This window comes from Rhinolophus sinicus, linkage group LG10 (genome assembly GCF_036562045.2).
Source record: "Rhinolophus sinicus isolate RSC01 linkage group LG10, ASM3656204v1, whole genome shotgun sequence".
NCBI classification, from domain to species: Eukaryota; Metazoa; Chordata; class Mammalia; order Chiroptera; family Rhinolophidae; genus Rhinolophus; species Rhinolophus sinicus.
In genome coordinates, this window is record NC_133759.1 from 42,175,027 (window position 1) to 42,191,173 (window position 16,147).

The 16,147-nt window shown below is 42.7% G+C and overlaps 1 protein-coding gene across 2 annotated transcripts in view; it reads right to left on the reverse strand.

Moving 5' to 3' along the window:
- HRH1 (histamine receptor H1) overlaps positions 1 to 16,147 on the reverse strand; it is an 86,155-nt gene that overhangs the window by 11,468 nt on the left and 58,540 nt on the right. The window contains exon 1 of one of the 2 annotated variants that reach the window (XM_019732696.2): positions 9,485 to 9,547. The exons of the other annotated variant lie outside the window; for it this stretch is intronic. The gene's annotated coding sequence lies outside the window, so the exon portion shown is untranslated. Of the gene's footprint in view, positions 1 to 9,484; positions 9,548 to 16,147 lie in introns of those variants that run through there. 2 annotated transcript variants of the gene reach the window in all.

Below are 16,147 nucleotides of genomic sequence, written 5' to 3' on the forward strand. Positions count from 1 at the left end.
CTTTGGTATTTCCCAAGATTTCAACAGTGACAATGTCTTCGTTTTATAACAGGGAAAATGAGAACTAACTGCACTCATTTTAAAAATCAAAATAAAACAGATTTATTCCACTGGAAAAAAATACTGTAAAAAAGAAATGTCTTGCACATTCTTAGCACATCTTTTATTTTCTTTAGTAAAAAGTGAGAGTTTGGGATTCCTTTCTTGAAACATTCCAAACTCATCCACCCATCCCCATTCCAAACTGCTGCCCTCTGCCAGATTTGCATTGTTTGGTTATTCTGGTCAAGTTAGTCAGAACATTAATTTCTTTGCTCTAATTCTGAGAAAAAGGCATCATGCAAGAGCGTGCCTCAATTACTGCATATTCTCAGTGAGTCAGAACATATTCTCAGTCAGAGCATAATTTCCATAAAACACCCAGCCTTATTAATGTTACTGCTGTGCTGCAGAGAGCAGACTGCAAATGGCAAATCCCATTATGAGCCCATGTCTGCAGGAACTGTACTTAGAATCTAGGGCAGTGCTGGGGCAAGAGTTAGCCTCTGGGTAAGACACAGAGGTATATGACCTTGTGGGCAGGCAGTGGCCCCAGTGGGCTTTCTGGGGGGTGGAGGTACACATTCAAGTGTCCACCGTGACAGGAAGGAAAAGTTAATACAGGGGATTGTGTGTAGAACAAGAGGGAGTGGTGGGGACTGGGGCAAGCTGGAGAGTATAGTCTCTGTTGGAAGAGCACAGCTGCCATTCAGATTTCACCAACTGTTGCAGGCCCACATCTGCCTATTTTTAAAATGAAGCACAAAAGCTGGAGTTTTACATGAAATCGTTTAGTTTTAAATGTTGTCGATCATTCAATTGTTTTATTTGTTTCCATAAACACTTGCACACAGGTCAACAAAGAACAAATTTTGGGGACATGACCTGTGAGCCCCAAGCTGGAAATGTCAAGCTAGTTTATAGGGGATCCAGAATGCTGAATGCGATATAATGACTTTAGAGTATATACCTTTTGGAGTATCTGCTCAGCTCACAACAAGGTTCCTTCTCTGAGAACCATCATCCTACCCAGGGGTAGGCTCTGGCAGCCATAGTTATACCATACAACCCTGACCCTGGGAATGTGTGATTGGACCAGAGGTTGTCATCCGACTCCAAATGGGCCAATCAGTCCAATTCTCTCTTCTGGAAAACTGGAATTGGGGTGGTCTAGTGAACTGAAGTGATGGGAAAGTGGTGGGGGCTTCCACCAAGGGAAGGCGTTGCCCATCTCTAGGCATACTGAAATGGAGGAGAGATGGAAGAAGGCCACAGACAAAGGCAATGATCCACATGATGGGATAACGGATATCTATGTGCACAGAGATGAATTTAGACCTTTACTTCACCACATACACAAAAATTAACTCAAAAATGATGACAGTCATAAATGGAAGAGCTAAACCTCTTAAATCTCTTAGGAGAAATCCTTCAGGTTGGCAAAGATTTCTTAGCTATGACACCAAAGGCACAACCAATAAAGAAAAAAATTGCTAAATTTTACTTTATCAAAATTAAAAACTTTTGTGCTTCAAAAAGCACCATTAAGAAAGGGAAAAGTTATAGAATGGGAGAAAATATTTGTTTATCATATACCTGACATATATCTGATATATCCAGAGCATATAAAGAACTCTTCCAATTCAATAATAAGAAGAAAATAACCCAATTAAAAAATGTACAAAGGATTTGAATACACATTTCACCAAAGAAGATACAGGAATGGCTCATAAGCTCATGAAAAGATGCTCAACATCATTACTCATCAGTGAAATGCAAATCAAAACCACAATGAGACCACTTCATACCCACTAGGATGGCTATAATTAAAAAGACAAACAATAGGTGTTGAAGAGGATGTGGAGAATTTAGAGCCTTCGTATACTGCTGGTGGGAGTGTAAAATGGTGCAGCCACTGTGGAAAAGTCTGGTGTTTCCTTAAACAGTGAAACATAGTTGCCATATGACCCAGAGATTCCGTTCCTACATATATACCCAAGAGGGCTGAAAACATGTTTACACTAAAGTTTGTGTGTAAATGTTCATAGCATTACTCATCCTATTAAGCCCAAAAGTGGAAACAACCCAACTGTTCATCAGTTGGTGAGTGGATAATCAAAATATGGTACATCCATGCAATGAAAGAGTATTTGTCAATAAAAAGGAACAAAAGACTGATACATGCTATAATGTGGGTGAACTACAAAACCATCATGCTAAGTGAAAGAAGCCAGACACAAAAGGCAGCACATTGTCTGATTCCATTCGTAAGAAATGTCCGGCACAGGCAAATCCATACAGACAGAAAGTAGATTAGTGGTTGTCTGGGATTGGGGGTGGGAATGGGAAAGGAATTCCTGGGAGTGATGGCAATGTTCTAACACTGGATGCTGATAATCATTGCCCAACTCTGTAAATTTACTAACAATCATTGAATTGTATGATTCACTTAAAATGGGTGAATTTCCTGGTATGTAAATTATACCTTAATAAAGTTGCCTTGAAAAAAAATTCAGTGGCCTACGAAAGAGGCTGCTGGCATTTCCATATCTCTGTTTTGTTTTTTTTAAAAAAAATCTATGTAGGTATACCAGTTGCTTACCAACATGCCTACTAGGCACTAGTTGCTTTTTTGTTTTTGTTTTTTAAATAGTGCTAGGCAAATAAGAATGAAATTAAGGATGGGTCCTAAAGAACCACTAGAGTTGGGCCACAAATTTGACTCTGAGTTTCCCAAAAGGCACAGCAAAGAGGGAAAAAGGATTCATTACTAGATTCGAGTGTCATTTAAATGAAAGCAAACTAGTGGCTTAGTAGAAGGACACCTTGAGCTGGTACTAAGTTTTCGAGTATATGTATTTCGTGGTTTCTTTTGAAGGGGGCACAGTGAGAGGTTATATGTCACTTCTGGCTCCATCCTCAGAAGTGGAAATATGGAAATGGCGTAGCTACGTCAACCTTTTTCTCCTGTACCTCTATGATCTTCTCTCATTTTATAATTTGCCTTAAGCGTTTGGGAGGTTAGACTTGTTTGACTGTTTGTTTGCTCTTCCCATTCCCAGCGCTGGTGTGACAAGCTGGGATTTTTAAAATTAGGCACAGGAAACAGAAGCTGAAGGATAATTATCACTATATGGCAAACAAAACAAGCACAGAAAGCTCAGCGCTGTTAACTGTTACCCTGTGTCCTTAAAAAGCATGAAGAAAAAGAAAAGTAACATCGCAAAGCCTTTCTATATCCCAGCATTGGGCTGGGAGGTTTTCCGTGTTGACTCATGTAATTCCCACAGTGCCGGTGACCTCACAGTAAAGCCATCATTTTTGCCCCCATTTTCAAGATGTGGAAACAGGAGTTTACAGGCCTTGGTGCCCTGCACTAAGGTCCAAGAGTGACTGAAGAGCAAGTTTCATTTAAAGGCCCAAGGGATACCCACCTTCTAAGATACATGAAGGAGCTTCAGACCCTCACCCCCTGCCCTCACTCACCCTCCTTTTCACTATGTTAAGAAAGAGAGGGAAGCAACGAACACTTTAAATGAAGATTTCGTGGAACTGGAACTAGGAATATCCGTGCTAACATTACACAAGGACACAGTGAACACAACACCAGGCCCAGCTCACACACATATCATTTCAGGACACGATGAATAAGGTTTTCTTTTTGTTCCAAATCTCTGGAGATGAAGCCTTGAGGAAGGCACTTTCAAAGACCAAAGTTATCCAGGCTGTTTTCTTCTGGAGAAAGAAAAAATTATGTATGATATTAAAGTAAATAAAAGAGCTGGCAGAAGAGAAAGGAGAGGCAGATGTGATGTTTACAAGAGAGAGCTCCTAGGTAATTCGGAGTTTCTCTAATGGCTTTGTCTCCTTCACTAAAGTGACCCGTTGCCTTACAGCAGTGGCCACCCAAGCTGCACACCTGGGGCTCCTGAGCACCACCTGCTGGTCAAGCCCTCTCGCTGGTGCTGGGGCCAGACTTTTATCTAGACAGGGGTTTAAGTATGTACAAGGACAGAGATGAGTGTGAATCAGTCTGGTTGCCAGTTCCATTCTGATATTCATCCATCCATCCATCCATCCATCCATCCATCCATCCATCCATTTTCCCTTCCTTCTGTCAACCATACATTGATTCAAAAGATCTTTATTCAGGGATCAAGTACAGATGTTGTGATAATAAAGAATAGACACAATCCTGCCCTCGTGGCTCTTACAACCTATACTGGTGGTTACCAATCTTGGCTGCCTGGAGAGCTTTTAAAACATACTGAGAAATCTGCTTCGCAGAAGATGGAGTAAAGATGCTTTCCCCTATCACTCTGCTCAGTACAAATAAGAACCCTGAATATTATGTTTAAAACAAACGTAAGACGACTCTGAAAGGTGGAGAGGCAAAGGCAGCCCTGCTATGAACTCTGGGATCCAAAGAATGACATAGCGATGAGTTCCCTGGGTTTTTGTGTGGCCACATGTATCTGAGACCCTGAGCTGGAGAAGCTGGGTGCTTAGAAACTCTGTACTCATGGGCACAGGAAAAAAAAAGTGCCACCCCTTCCAAAAGCCTGCTGTGTCTAGCCAAAGGACCAGGAAAGGGGCAGTCTAGCAAAATAGAACACTTCTAGGCAATAAGTGCTCGATGGCAGTCAAACACCACAGGAAACACTGGAGCCCCATTCCCGACCTAGCCAGCAAAGGCAAGTAGGGAGCCGAAATCTACCCTTGTCAGGCTGTAAAAAGGCAACCCAACCCCCCTGCTGGGATGGTGTCCCTACTGTCCCTATGAGGGAGCCGGGACTTTCATCCACATCAGGTGGAGACAAGACCTGCGTCCCACCCCACAGTGTCAGTGGAGGCCACCTGGGAGCAGTAAGGAGGCACAGGTGCCCCTCCCAGCCAGGGAGCTATCTCTGGGCGTCTAGTGGGGAGCAAGAACAGCCCCTGCCCCCACACATCAGTAATGAAGATCCCTTCAGTTTCAGGTGTCACAGAAGCGGAGTGGGGAGCCTGGACTTCTCCTCTCAACTTGAAGTAATGAGGCAGTACCCCCCTCCCCACTGTCTTCTGCTTCCTCTGCCATAGCCGTGTCACATAAAGCCAGATAAAACAGAAGACTTAAATATGATCCTGAGTCTTATAACGTAATACCTAAAATGTCTATATTTCAATTGAAAGTTAGTTGTGATATCAAAAAATGGGAAGATTTCATATGTAAATTTTTAAAAAGCAATCAATAGATACCAACACGAAGATGACAGAGATTTAAGGATTATCTGACAAATACCTTAAAGTAATCATCATAAAAATACTTCAATGTGCAAATGTGCACCCACTTGAAACAAATGATAAAATAGAAAGTCTCAGCAGGGAAAAAGGAGATGAAAGGAAGCACCAAATGAAAATTTTAGAATTGAACAATTTAATAGCTGAAATAAAAACTCAATGGATGGGCATGACAGCAAGATGGAGGGAACAGAGGAAAGAATCAGTGAACTGGAAGACAGAAAAATAGAAATTACCCAATCTGAGCATCAGAGGGAAAATAGACTGGGGAAAAAAAAAGTGAACAGAGCCCCAGGGACTGTGGGATTATAACAAAAGATCTAACATTCGTGTAATTATAGTCCTGGAAGGAGATTAGAAAGTGTGGAGATGAAAAGGTACGTGAAGAAACAAGGGCTGGAAACTTCCTAAATTTGGAAGAGATATAAACCTATAGAATCAAGAAGCTGAGTGAACCTCAAACAGCCCCCCAAATCCACACCATAATAAAGTCAAAAAATCTTGACAGCAGCCAGAGAAAAACAGTATCCTCCCATAACGAGAACGACAGTATATTTCTCATCAGAAAACATAGAGACAAGAAGGGAGTGACACAATATTTTTCAGATACTGAAAGAAAAGAACTGTCAACCCAGAATCTTACACTCACGGAAAATCCCTTAAGGAATGAAAGGAAATCAGTACATTCTCAGATGAATAACTTGCACAAGCCCGGCACGCTGAAAACCAGAAAACACTGATGAAAGAAATAAAAGAGCTAAATAAATGGGATACATAGTGTTCACGGATTGGGAGACTCAGCATAGAAAATATGTAAATTCTCCCCCCATAAATGTACAGATTTAATGCAATTCCTATCCAAATCTCAGCAACATGTCTTATAGATATGGACAAGATTATTCTAAAATGTATATGAAAAGGCCAAGGAACTAAACTAGCTAAAATCATTTTGAAAAAATAAGAACAAAATGGGAGAAATAAGTCTACCCAATTTCAAGACATAAATAGTTACAGGAATCAAGACTGTGGTATTGATGGAGATGGACACAGCCCAATGGAACAGAATAGAGAACCAAGAAATAAACCCACGTAAATATGCCCAAGAGATTTTTGACAAAGGTACAAAATAAATTTAATTGAGGGAAGGGCCTTTGCAACAAATGGCACTGGAGCAATTAGACATCTATAGGCAAAAAACTGAACTTTGACCGACACCTCATGCCTCATATAAAATAAAATAAAATTAACACAAAATGGCTCATAGACTTAAATAAAACTTTCAGAAAAATATGTTTAAGACAATCTTCGGGGTTCAGGGCTAGGCAAAGAGTTCTTAGACTTGACACCAAAAGCATGACCTACGAAAAGAAATATCGATGAACTGGATCTCGCCTTCAGTTATTTACCTATCCCCATTATAAGCTTTGCTAGATTTATGTGTCTCTTATACCATCATATACTTTACCTATTTTTAATGGAGCTGCTTTTTAAGCTTACATTTATTTCACCATGACATATAAAAAAGCCAGTCATCTATTTTTTGTCACATATAGAAGCTTTCCATGAAAATAAATAGGGTGGCACAAAACAAGGTGATTAAATTCTAGTCGGACATTTTGAGGGAGGCTCTGCTTTGTTAAAAAGAAAGATGGGCAAGTGAAAGATAGGTGTTGAAGACCTACCTGCACCCAACTGAGCCTCTCCTGGAGGTAATCAGAAGGACTGAAAACCCGTGTGAGTCAGTATTAATTAATGCTATGTCTGTGTCCCATTTAGAGCTACTTCAGGTACCACCCAGAATGTGGTAAACACTTTTAAATCACAGCATACAATTATTTTGCTCCTAAAAGCCTTTAAGGAAAATTTCACACTCCTTAGGCTGCTGGCATGACATTTCCTTCATGTTTATTCTAGTAAAAATGAAGCAACTATCCCCAAACACCCCAGGTTCTTTCAGTGTTTGTAGCTCTGCACATGCTAATCCCTCCTTCTGGAAAAGGAGGGGCCTTGAGGGCTTCGTCCTCATTTTGGTTTACTATTGTCTGTTCCTGGGGCCTAGTTCAGAGCCTGCCTGGAACAGAGTAGGCGAGAAGGATGAAAAGAGAAAGGGGGTATGGAAAGGTTGATAAGGAAGAGAGGAATAAAAGAGAGAGGAAGACAGAAAGGAAGGGAAAGATGGAGGAAGAAAAGATAGAAGGAAGAAAGAAAAGAAGGAAGGGAGATATTGATAAACTTCTAGTCATCCTGTAAAACCCATCTGAAAAGTTCCTTCCTCTTTGAAGCTTTCCTATATCCTTTAGCCACACCTAAGCATTCCTTCCTCTGGGTTACCAAAGGATTGTTTCTATGAAGGCATTTCATGCTTTGTATTCTACTGAATGAATGAATGAATTCAGGTATCCTTCGCGTAGACTTTGATCTTTACAAACACAGGGGCAATATTCACCTATAATTCACCTATAATTGTAACAGATACCCCAGTGGTTCTCAACCTTGTCTGTCCACTGGAATCACATGGGGAGTTTTAGAAAAACATACTAATTCCTGGGTCCTACCCTCAGACACGATTCTGATTCAATTGATCTGGACTGTGGTTAGGGTCTCAAGATTTTGAAAAACTCTCCAGATGCAGCCGAGACTGTGAACCACTGTCCTCACCCAAAGCTCAGTGGTAGGAGGAGCTCAAGAAACGATGAATGAGTGAACGGATAAATCCTGCCTTTAGCACTTCGTACTCCTGCCCCAACAAGACCATTTTCCGGGTTTCATGTTGTGCTAATTCATCAATATATTCAGGAAGTATTCATTAAACAATAACGCGGTGCCAGATGTTATGTTAGGCCAAGCTGCTGGAGATGAAAACATGAGTTAAGAGCTCCCACTTCTCTTCCTTGTTCCATGTGCATTAGGGAGAGCTGTGGCTCTGTCCTAGTTCATCCAAGAACTTTCTGTCCTGCGGGTTGATTGGCCAGTCCCAACAGCAATCATCTCCCTAGTGGACTGACAGCAAAGCTGACTGGGAGCTGCTTCCTCTGGCAAATGTAAGGACAGACTCTACTCCCAGAGAAGGAATGTTCCTGGAGCGTATGTGTGAGTCTAAGAGACCACAATGAAAGTGTTTCTGTCTCTGTCTCTTCCAGCACAGAAAGTGAAAGGCGAGTCTCTCAGGCGGCAGACGAAAGTTCTGGGCTGCTCCCATGGTGTGACATACACAAAGAAAACCGAAGGCCTTGGATATTATTATGATCTGAATCACCCCACAGGTAAACAGTTTCCTTCCTGGCTGCTGTCACCTCGTACTTACACCTGTGTTAAGATTTGGCACTACAGAGTACTGAAAAGCACAGATAATAATCATCATTTGTGCTACTGCTGCTCTGGTTCAGACTTCGGTACCACCTTCTCTGAACTGTCCTAACAGCTTCCCGATTGGTCATCCTGATCCTGATCTTGGTCCCTTCAGCCCATCCTACACACCGAAGCCACACATCCAGTCACCTCTTTCCCCTATTCAGGACTCGTCAATGTTCTTGCCACTGATGTCGCGATAATAGGACACACAGGATAAGCCCCCAACGTATATAATACAAATGCAGCCCAAATACAACTGGGTGGGTCTCGTGGAGTCTACCCATGGAATTACAGTCACAAGAAATTCAAGTCCAACACCCAGGAATAAAAAAGACGGAAAACAAACATTTGCTAAAGACTCATAAAGAGGCAAAAAAATAGCCTAAAGAACCTCTCTCCCCCATCTTTCACCCCATAGCGCGACTTCCTGCGTCAGCTGCTCCCTGCCCCCTTTCAAAAACTTTAGCTTGCAACAGTTCCTGCTTTATTCCCTCTTTCTTTCACTCCTCCACTTTCCAATCTTCCAGAGCTATTGGAGGGTGTCATGCATTTCTAATCTAAATCCACTTAGCTTTCCCAGTGCCTTCTCTTTATTCATTACTCCAATCAGCACAACAAAAGCCCAAGAGACAGCATTCAAAAACAGATTCTGCTCTGCCAACTGAGGGGGAAGGCCTGGCACTGACTAGTAAAATGTTGTTACCTTTGACCCTACAGCACAAGAGGCTTTTCCATCCCGTCCCAGGTTATCCTGTAACCCCCCCTTCTGCTAAATCACTTTCCCTCAACAGACCTGCTCTTTTGGACCCCGTACCTTTCTTTGCAAATGCTCTTCTCTGTGCCAGGATGCCTGTTCCCTTCCTCTCAGCCTGACACACATTCAATCAGTCCTTTACAATCTAGCTCTGATGTCATTTCCTTTAAGGCTTTTCTCAATTCCACCAGACAGGAATTTGCTTCCTTCTCCAGGGTTTTTCTGAAGTTTGTACAGACCTCTGTTGTAACCCTGGTCGGGCTGGTTTGTAATTCCTTAACTGACCAGACTATTTCATTAGACTGCGGTACCAAATTTACATCTGAATCACCTCTATGTTCTCAGCCCCAAGAGCCAAGGAGGGGGCTCAGTAAACAGGTACTGAATGCTCCAGAAACGAGCTTCAGCTATGAGTGCTGCAGAAAAGCACTTACTTGTGCTTCCCTCTCTGCTCACCAGGTGGGGATGCCTGGGAGTGTGTGTCACATTGGAGCTCAGGAGATCTGCCCTGGTCCTCACCTGGCTATACCTGCATACCCTCCCTTATTTGGCCAGGGCTGGCTCTCACCCAGCCAAAATGAAAAGGAGATAAAAGCAGCCGAGCAATTAGGCACGGAAACGAAATAAAGACATCTAGACTTGAAAGCAAAACTATCTCTATTTGCAGATGACATGTCTTGTATATAGAAAATCCTAAGGGACCTACAAGAAAAAAAGAAAAGAGCTAACAAATGAGTTCAGCAGGCTCAGGTCTTCAGCTTGGCATTGGAGTGGGCCCTTTGTCACCTGGACCCACTTTTCCCATGGCATTTCCCAGCATGCCTTCCTTTCCTCTGCTCTAAGCACCAGCAGATTAAACATCCTGTCCAACCCTGCCTGCTCTCCCTTTCTGCACTGTGCTGGGCAGTACCTCGCTCTGGAATGATTCTTTCCCACCAGTGCCTGATCACTAAAGTCTAGAAATAAGAGCTACATGTATTGAGGCTACGAGTTGGACGTCATCATCTCATTTCATCCTCACAGCAACCCCCTGAGGTAGAAACTATCATCACCCACATTTTTCAGATGAGATTGTCCCCATCCCTTGCCCAAGCTCACACAGTTACATGGTCCAGCTGGGCTTTAAAACAGGGGCTGCCCGACTCCAACTACCAAATTCCTAACCTAAAAGTTGGGAAGATAAGAGAAGCCCAGTCCTGGTGAGGTGTGTCTCTTCTCTCCCCAACCCCAACTCCAACTCCAAAGCTGGTAAAGTTATCTATCAGACCCTCCTTATGACGTTTAGCGTTTAGCAATGGCTTTGAATTGTAGTTATTTGTATAAAGCATTTCTCTCCCCTGTTAGACTGGAAGGTCCTTGCGAACAGGAGCCAAGTCTTAACCAGCTTCATAGTCTCATATGCCAGCACTGCTTGGCACACAGTAGGGACTGACAAAAATTCTTTGCTTGAACATACTTTTGTGAGGCTCCTGAACCTTCTCCTAGGTCCGTCGGTGTGTTTCCTTATAAAATCTGGTTTTAACAAAAACCTTGCTAACTGCATCTAGCCAGAACCTCCCACCCTTGGTATCTGATCACACTGATATCTGACCAGGTTCCTCACCCTCCATCGTCCCCCAGCTCATGTCTGATCACCCTGGCCTGTCTGTAGCACCAATCCTGTTAGGTCAGTTTAGCCAGAATCCCCCTTACCCCTGATATTTCCTCCCATTACTTTTCCATCTGCTGACCCCCACGCTGCTCCTTGGCTCGAAGTTCCCACTGGCTCATGCTGTGTTCAGAGTTGAGCCCCATCTGTCTCCCCTACGGTACAATCCCATTGCAGAGGTCCCGATGCCTACCACGATGGTCCTGAAGAAAGTCTGCCTTACCATCTTTAACAAGTGTCATTCAGTATTTTTTAACAGTACACACATTGCAGGACTTCAGCAAGGATGAAATGAGATGGGGCGAAGGGGGATATATTAAAGAGAACATGTCTATTCCCCTTTGCATACACAGGAGAGATGGCATTACCCATAGGTGAGGGGAGGGGGTCACCTGGCTGAAACATATTGTGGGTTGGGGGAAAGCTGTCTCCTTCTTCACTGAGGCTCCCTATGTCCCCCCCTCAAGGCTGCAGAGGAGCTAGCCTAGAGAGAAAAGCCCCACTTTTCATGGCAGGGCATTACAGCACTCATCTTTGTTTACTGTGCCTCTGGCCTATAGTAGGTGCTCAGTAAATATCTGTTGAACAAATTTGCTGTGTGTCTTTGAACCCTTCTCTCAACTTCTCTGGGCCGTCTCTGTCAAACAAGGGGGCTGCTCTAGATCAGAGGCTTTCAAACTCCCCTCACCCCTTTTCTGGGTAGTGCCACTACTGGTTCAGGTAAAAGCAGACTGCTCTGGTCAGAATGGAGGAGCAGGGGACTCAGAGCATCACCTGCTCGGTGCTTCCCCTCCCTCTTTGCCCCAGACTCCCCCAAAGCTCCTCAGAGAACAGTTTGGGAGCAATCAAGTTGATGAACCCTCAAAGTCCTCATAGCTCGAAAATTCAGATTGCTCTTTAGGATTCATTTGCATTTTAAGAGAGTGGCTCAGATAAGGGAAAATCCTTTCTGACACATTTGGACAACTAGTATTATTGCGTAGCCAATGTGCTTCAGTGGTGGAAGGTGAGGCACTGTCAATAGAAGGAGAGGGATGGTTGTCTCAGGGTGGAGGGCGGATGCTTCCAGCTCCTTGAAACCACACTGGACAGAGGGGACCACATGCTCTGCCTTGACATGTATGAAAGTCGGCCCTGGCCACACAGCATGCTAGTGGTCAGCAACTTGGACCACTGCACCTTCCCATCAGCTGGCCATCTTTTCCCTAAATGGGCATCTGCTTCAGTCTTACTTTTCTTCATCAATTTTTTTCTCTTCCTATTTTCCGGAACTCACTAAAACCTGCACTCATTATAAACAATTTAAATAGTGCAGTGAACTTGGAGGAAATTGAACAAAACAGAGGAGTGTTATAGGCAAATAGCCTTAGATTTCGGTATTTTAGTTAAAGTTCCACACAACACCTGGGATTTATAATCACATGAAACCACTTAGCTTCTTATAAAAACAAGCACAGAGACTAGGAAATGGAAAATAATCATAGTTTTCATAAATGGTTGCCAAGAAAACCTTCCCTATCTGGGGAAATTACAGCTGTGAACATACAGCATTTTGTGGTTCCCTGTCCTGGCCCAGCCCTGGCTGCCCCCCACCCCACCCTGTCCCCTGCCTCCTGCTATTTCGCTATTTCCCCAGTTTCTGAGCCCAGGGTGTAGGTGTCAGAGGTGTTCGCTGACTATAAGTACCCATTATACCCTGTATCATCAGAAGAACTTCACAGTAATTGGAATAAAGGATTAGTGGACAACCCTAACGAGAAGCTAATATACCCATGTTCATAGCAGCATTCTTCACCATAGGCAAAAGATGGAAACAACCAAAGTCTCCTGCACCGGATGAATGGATAAACAAAATGTGGTATCTCTACAATGGAATATTATTCACCAATAAAAAGGAAGAAAACCCTGTCACATGTTTCAACGCTGATGAACTGTGAGGGCATTTTGCTAAGTAAAATAAGCCAGTAACAAAAGAACAAATACTATATGATTCCACGTATATGAGGTTCCTAGAGTAGTCAGATTTATAGAGATGGAAAGTAGAACGGTGGTTGCCAGAGGCTGGGAGAGTTAATGTTTAACAGTTTCCGTTGGGGAAGATGAAAAGAATTCCAGAGAAAGATCGTGGTGACGGTTTATAACAGTGTGAATGTACTGAAGGACACTGAACTTTACACTTGAAAAACAGCAAGATAGTATATGTTTATACTATGTATATTTTACCACAATTATAAATAAATAAATAAGAACTGAGCAGCTCCTCACAGCATTCTGAGGGGGGTCTAACATGAAAGGGTTTGTCAATTGAACAGGATCTTTAGAGGGAATCTTCCTGGGAATTCAGGGTAGATTGACTGGAAGTGTCTTCTAGGAGGTGTCAGTGCACCAATAAATTGTTATGCGAGTACATGAAGTTCAATATTCTTACGAACTCATGTTCAGATATTTCAGGGAGCAGGGACTCTGGCACTCTGGCGTCTGACTTGACGTCTCCTTGTTGGCTCCATTAAGGAACCAGGGATTGGCCAGCTGCCTTTTTCTCATTCCCGGGGAAGCAGGATTCTGACTGAAACCCCACTCTGAAAAGTGAGTCTTTAATGGGCAGGTAACCCTTCTTTCCCTGGGGCTGCTGAACTTGTTCATTCTCTAAATTCACAAAGCCTACAAAAGGACATAACGGACAAACAAGGCTTACAGAAGACAGCCCAAGACTAGAAGGGTAAAAACAGCATACATTTCCCTGCACAGGACAACAGAAAGCAACACTGTCTCTGTGGTGTGCCTGGGCACATGTTCACCTGTCAGCATGCGTGGGGAAACTGGGCAATGCCACGCCCCTTTTGGTCTGTTGCTTCCTGGCGTGACCCGAGTCTCTTCGTGTTGTTGGAGGAAACACAGCACAGGGAGGCTCAGCCCTGAGCACCAGAGGTCCCACCAAGTCGCCGCCTGATCTCCGTTATTATTCTTACAAGGCACAGGGATTATCAGGGAAGCGAGGAGGCATCTGACTGCAGAGAAGTGACTTTACCAAGATCACATGGCAAGTCAGAATTAGAGGTGAAAATGGCACTCAGGGCGTCTTTTGCCCACGTCCACTTCTTTCCAGAATCAACAACAGTGAACATTTGTAGCACTTACTTGGGACTAGGTGTGGCCTTAGGGGAGTATATGCATTATCTTATTCAATTGCCACCACAATGCTATGAGCTAAATACTATCATAATTTCTTTTCCAGATGAAGAAATGGAGGCTTAGAGAGGTTTAAGTAACTTGCCAAAGATCACAGAGCTAACGGAGGCAGAACTTGGATTTTTATCTAGGTCTGTCTGACTCTCTATACCCAACACCTCCTCCCTTCATTAAATAAATAAATAAATAAATAAAATTCTTTTTTGTAAAATAAAGCATAAACACAGAAAACCATGCAAATCTAGTATATGAATTAATGGATTATAATAAGGCCAACAGCACCCAGGTCAAGAAAAAGAACTTTGCCCCCAACCCAGAAGCCCCGTGCATGTATCCCATCCTGTAATCACTATCCTGACTTTTAAGGAATCACTTCGTGTGTCTTTTAAAATTGTTTTGTTACCCAGGTGTGCATCCCTAGACACTATATTCTGGCCCATTTGAAAAATTTGGTCTGTCTTTTAAATTTCTTTTGATTTACAGATTCCCCATCTATCCCTTTTATTTCCTTACGCTTGTTTATTGGAAGAGCTGGGAGTTTGATTGTAGCATCTCCCACGTTGCTGACTGCACACTCACGTTCAGTTTAACACGCTCCGCTGTCCTCTGTCTGCCCTGCAAACTGCAGCTGGTTCCAGACACTGTTCAGACTCAGATTCAATCCATTCCGTAAGACCACAGACGGGGTTTGGCTTTTTTAGGAGGTACATGTCTGGTTATCTCATTTTTTGATCATCTTAGTAGCTGTTGATATTTAATGCCTACATCTACTCCTACATCTACTCCCATCTCTCTTTGTAAGTTTTCTTTAGAAGAATTTTTTTTTTAATTGTGGTAAAATAACATACAATTTGCCACCATAACAATTTTTATTTCCCAGTCAAGTTGTTGTCCTTTCAATCTTAGTTGTGGAGGGCGCAGCTCAGCTCCAGGTCCAGTTGCTGTTGCTAGTTGCAGGGGGCGCAGCCCACCATCCCTTGCGGGAGTCGAACCAGCAACTTTGTGCTTGAGAGGACGCGATCCAACCAACTGAGCCATCCGGGAGCTCAGTGGCAGCTCAACTCAAGGTGCCGTGTTCAATCTTAGCCATCATAACAATTTTTAAGTGTACAATTCAGTAGTGTTAAGTGTATTCATATTGTTGCACAACCAATCTCCAGAACTCTTTTCATCTTGCAAAAGTGAAATGCTATATCCATGAAGCAACTCCCCATTTCCCCTCCTCCAGCCCCTTACAACCCCCATTCTATTTTCTGTCTATGAAATTGACTACTGTAGGCCCTTCATATAAGTGGAATCATACAATAGTTGTCCTTTTGTGACTGGCTTATTTCACTTCATGTAATGTCTTCAAGGTTCATTCATGTTGAAGCATATAACAGGATTGCCTTCCTTTTTACGGTGGAATAATATTCAATTGTATTTATAAACCGCATTTTTAAATTTATTTAAAAATTTTTTCATTATAGTTTGCATTCAATATTATTTTATATTAATTTCAGGTGCACAGTATACTGGTTAGACATTGACATAATTTGCAAAGTGATCACCCAATAAGTCTAGTACCCACCTGGCACCATACATAATTATTACAATATTATTGACTATAGTCCCTATGCTGTACTTTACATCTCACGACTATTTATCAACTGGCAATTTGTCCTTCTTTATCCCTTCACCTTTTTCACCCAGCCTCCCAACCCCCCTTCCCATCTGGCAGCCATCAGTTTATTCTCTGTGTCTAAGAATCTGTTTCTGTTTTGTTTGTTCATTTGTTTTGTTCTTTAGATTCCACATATAACTGAAATAATATGTTATTTGTCTTTCTCCGTCTGACTTATTTCACTTAGCATAATATCCTCTAGGTCCATCCATGTTGTTGCACA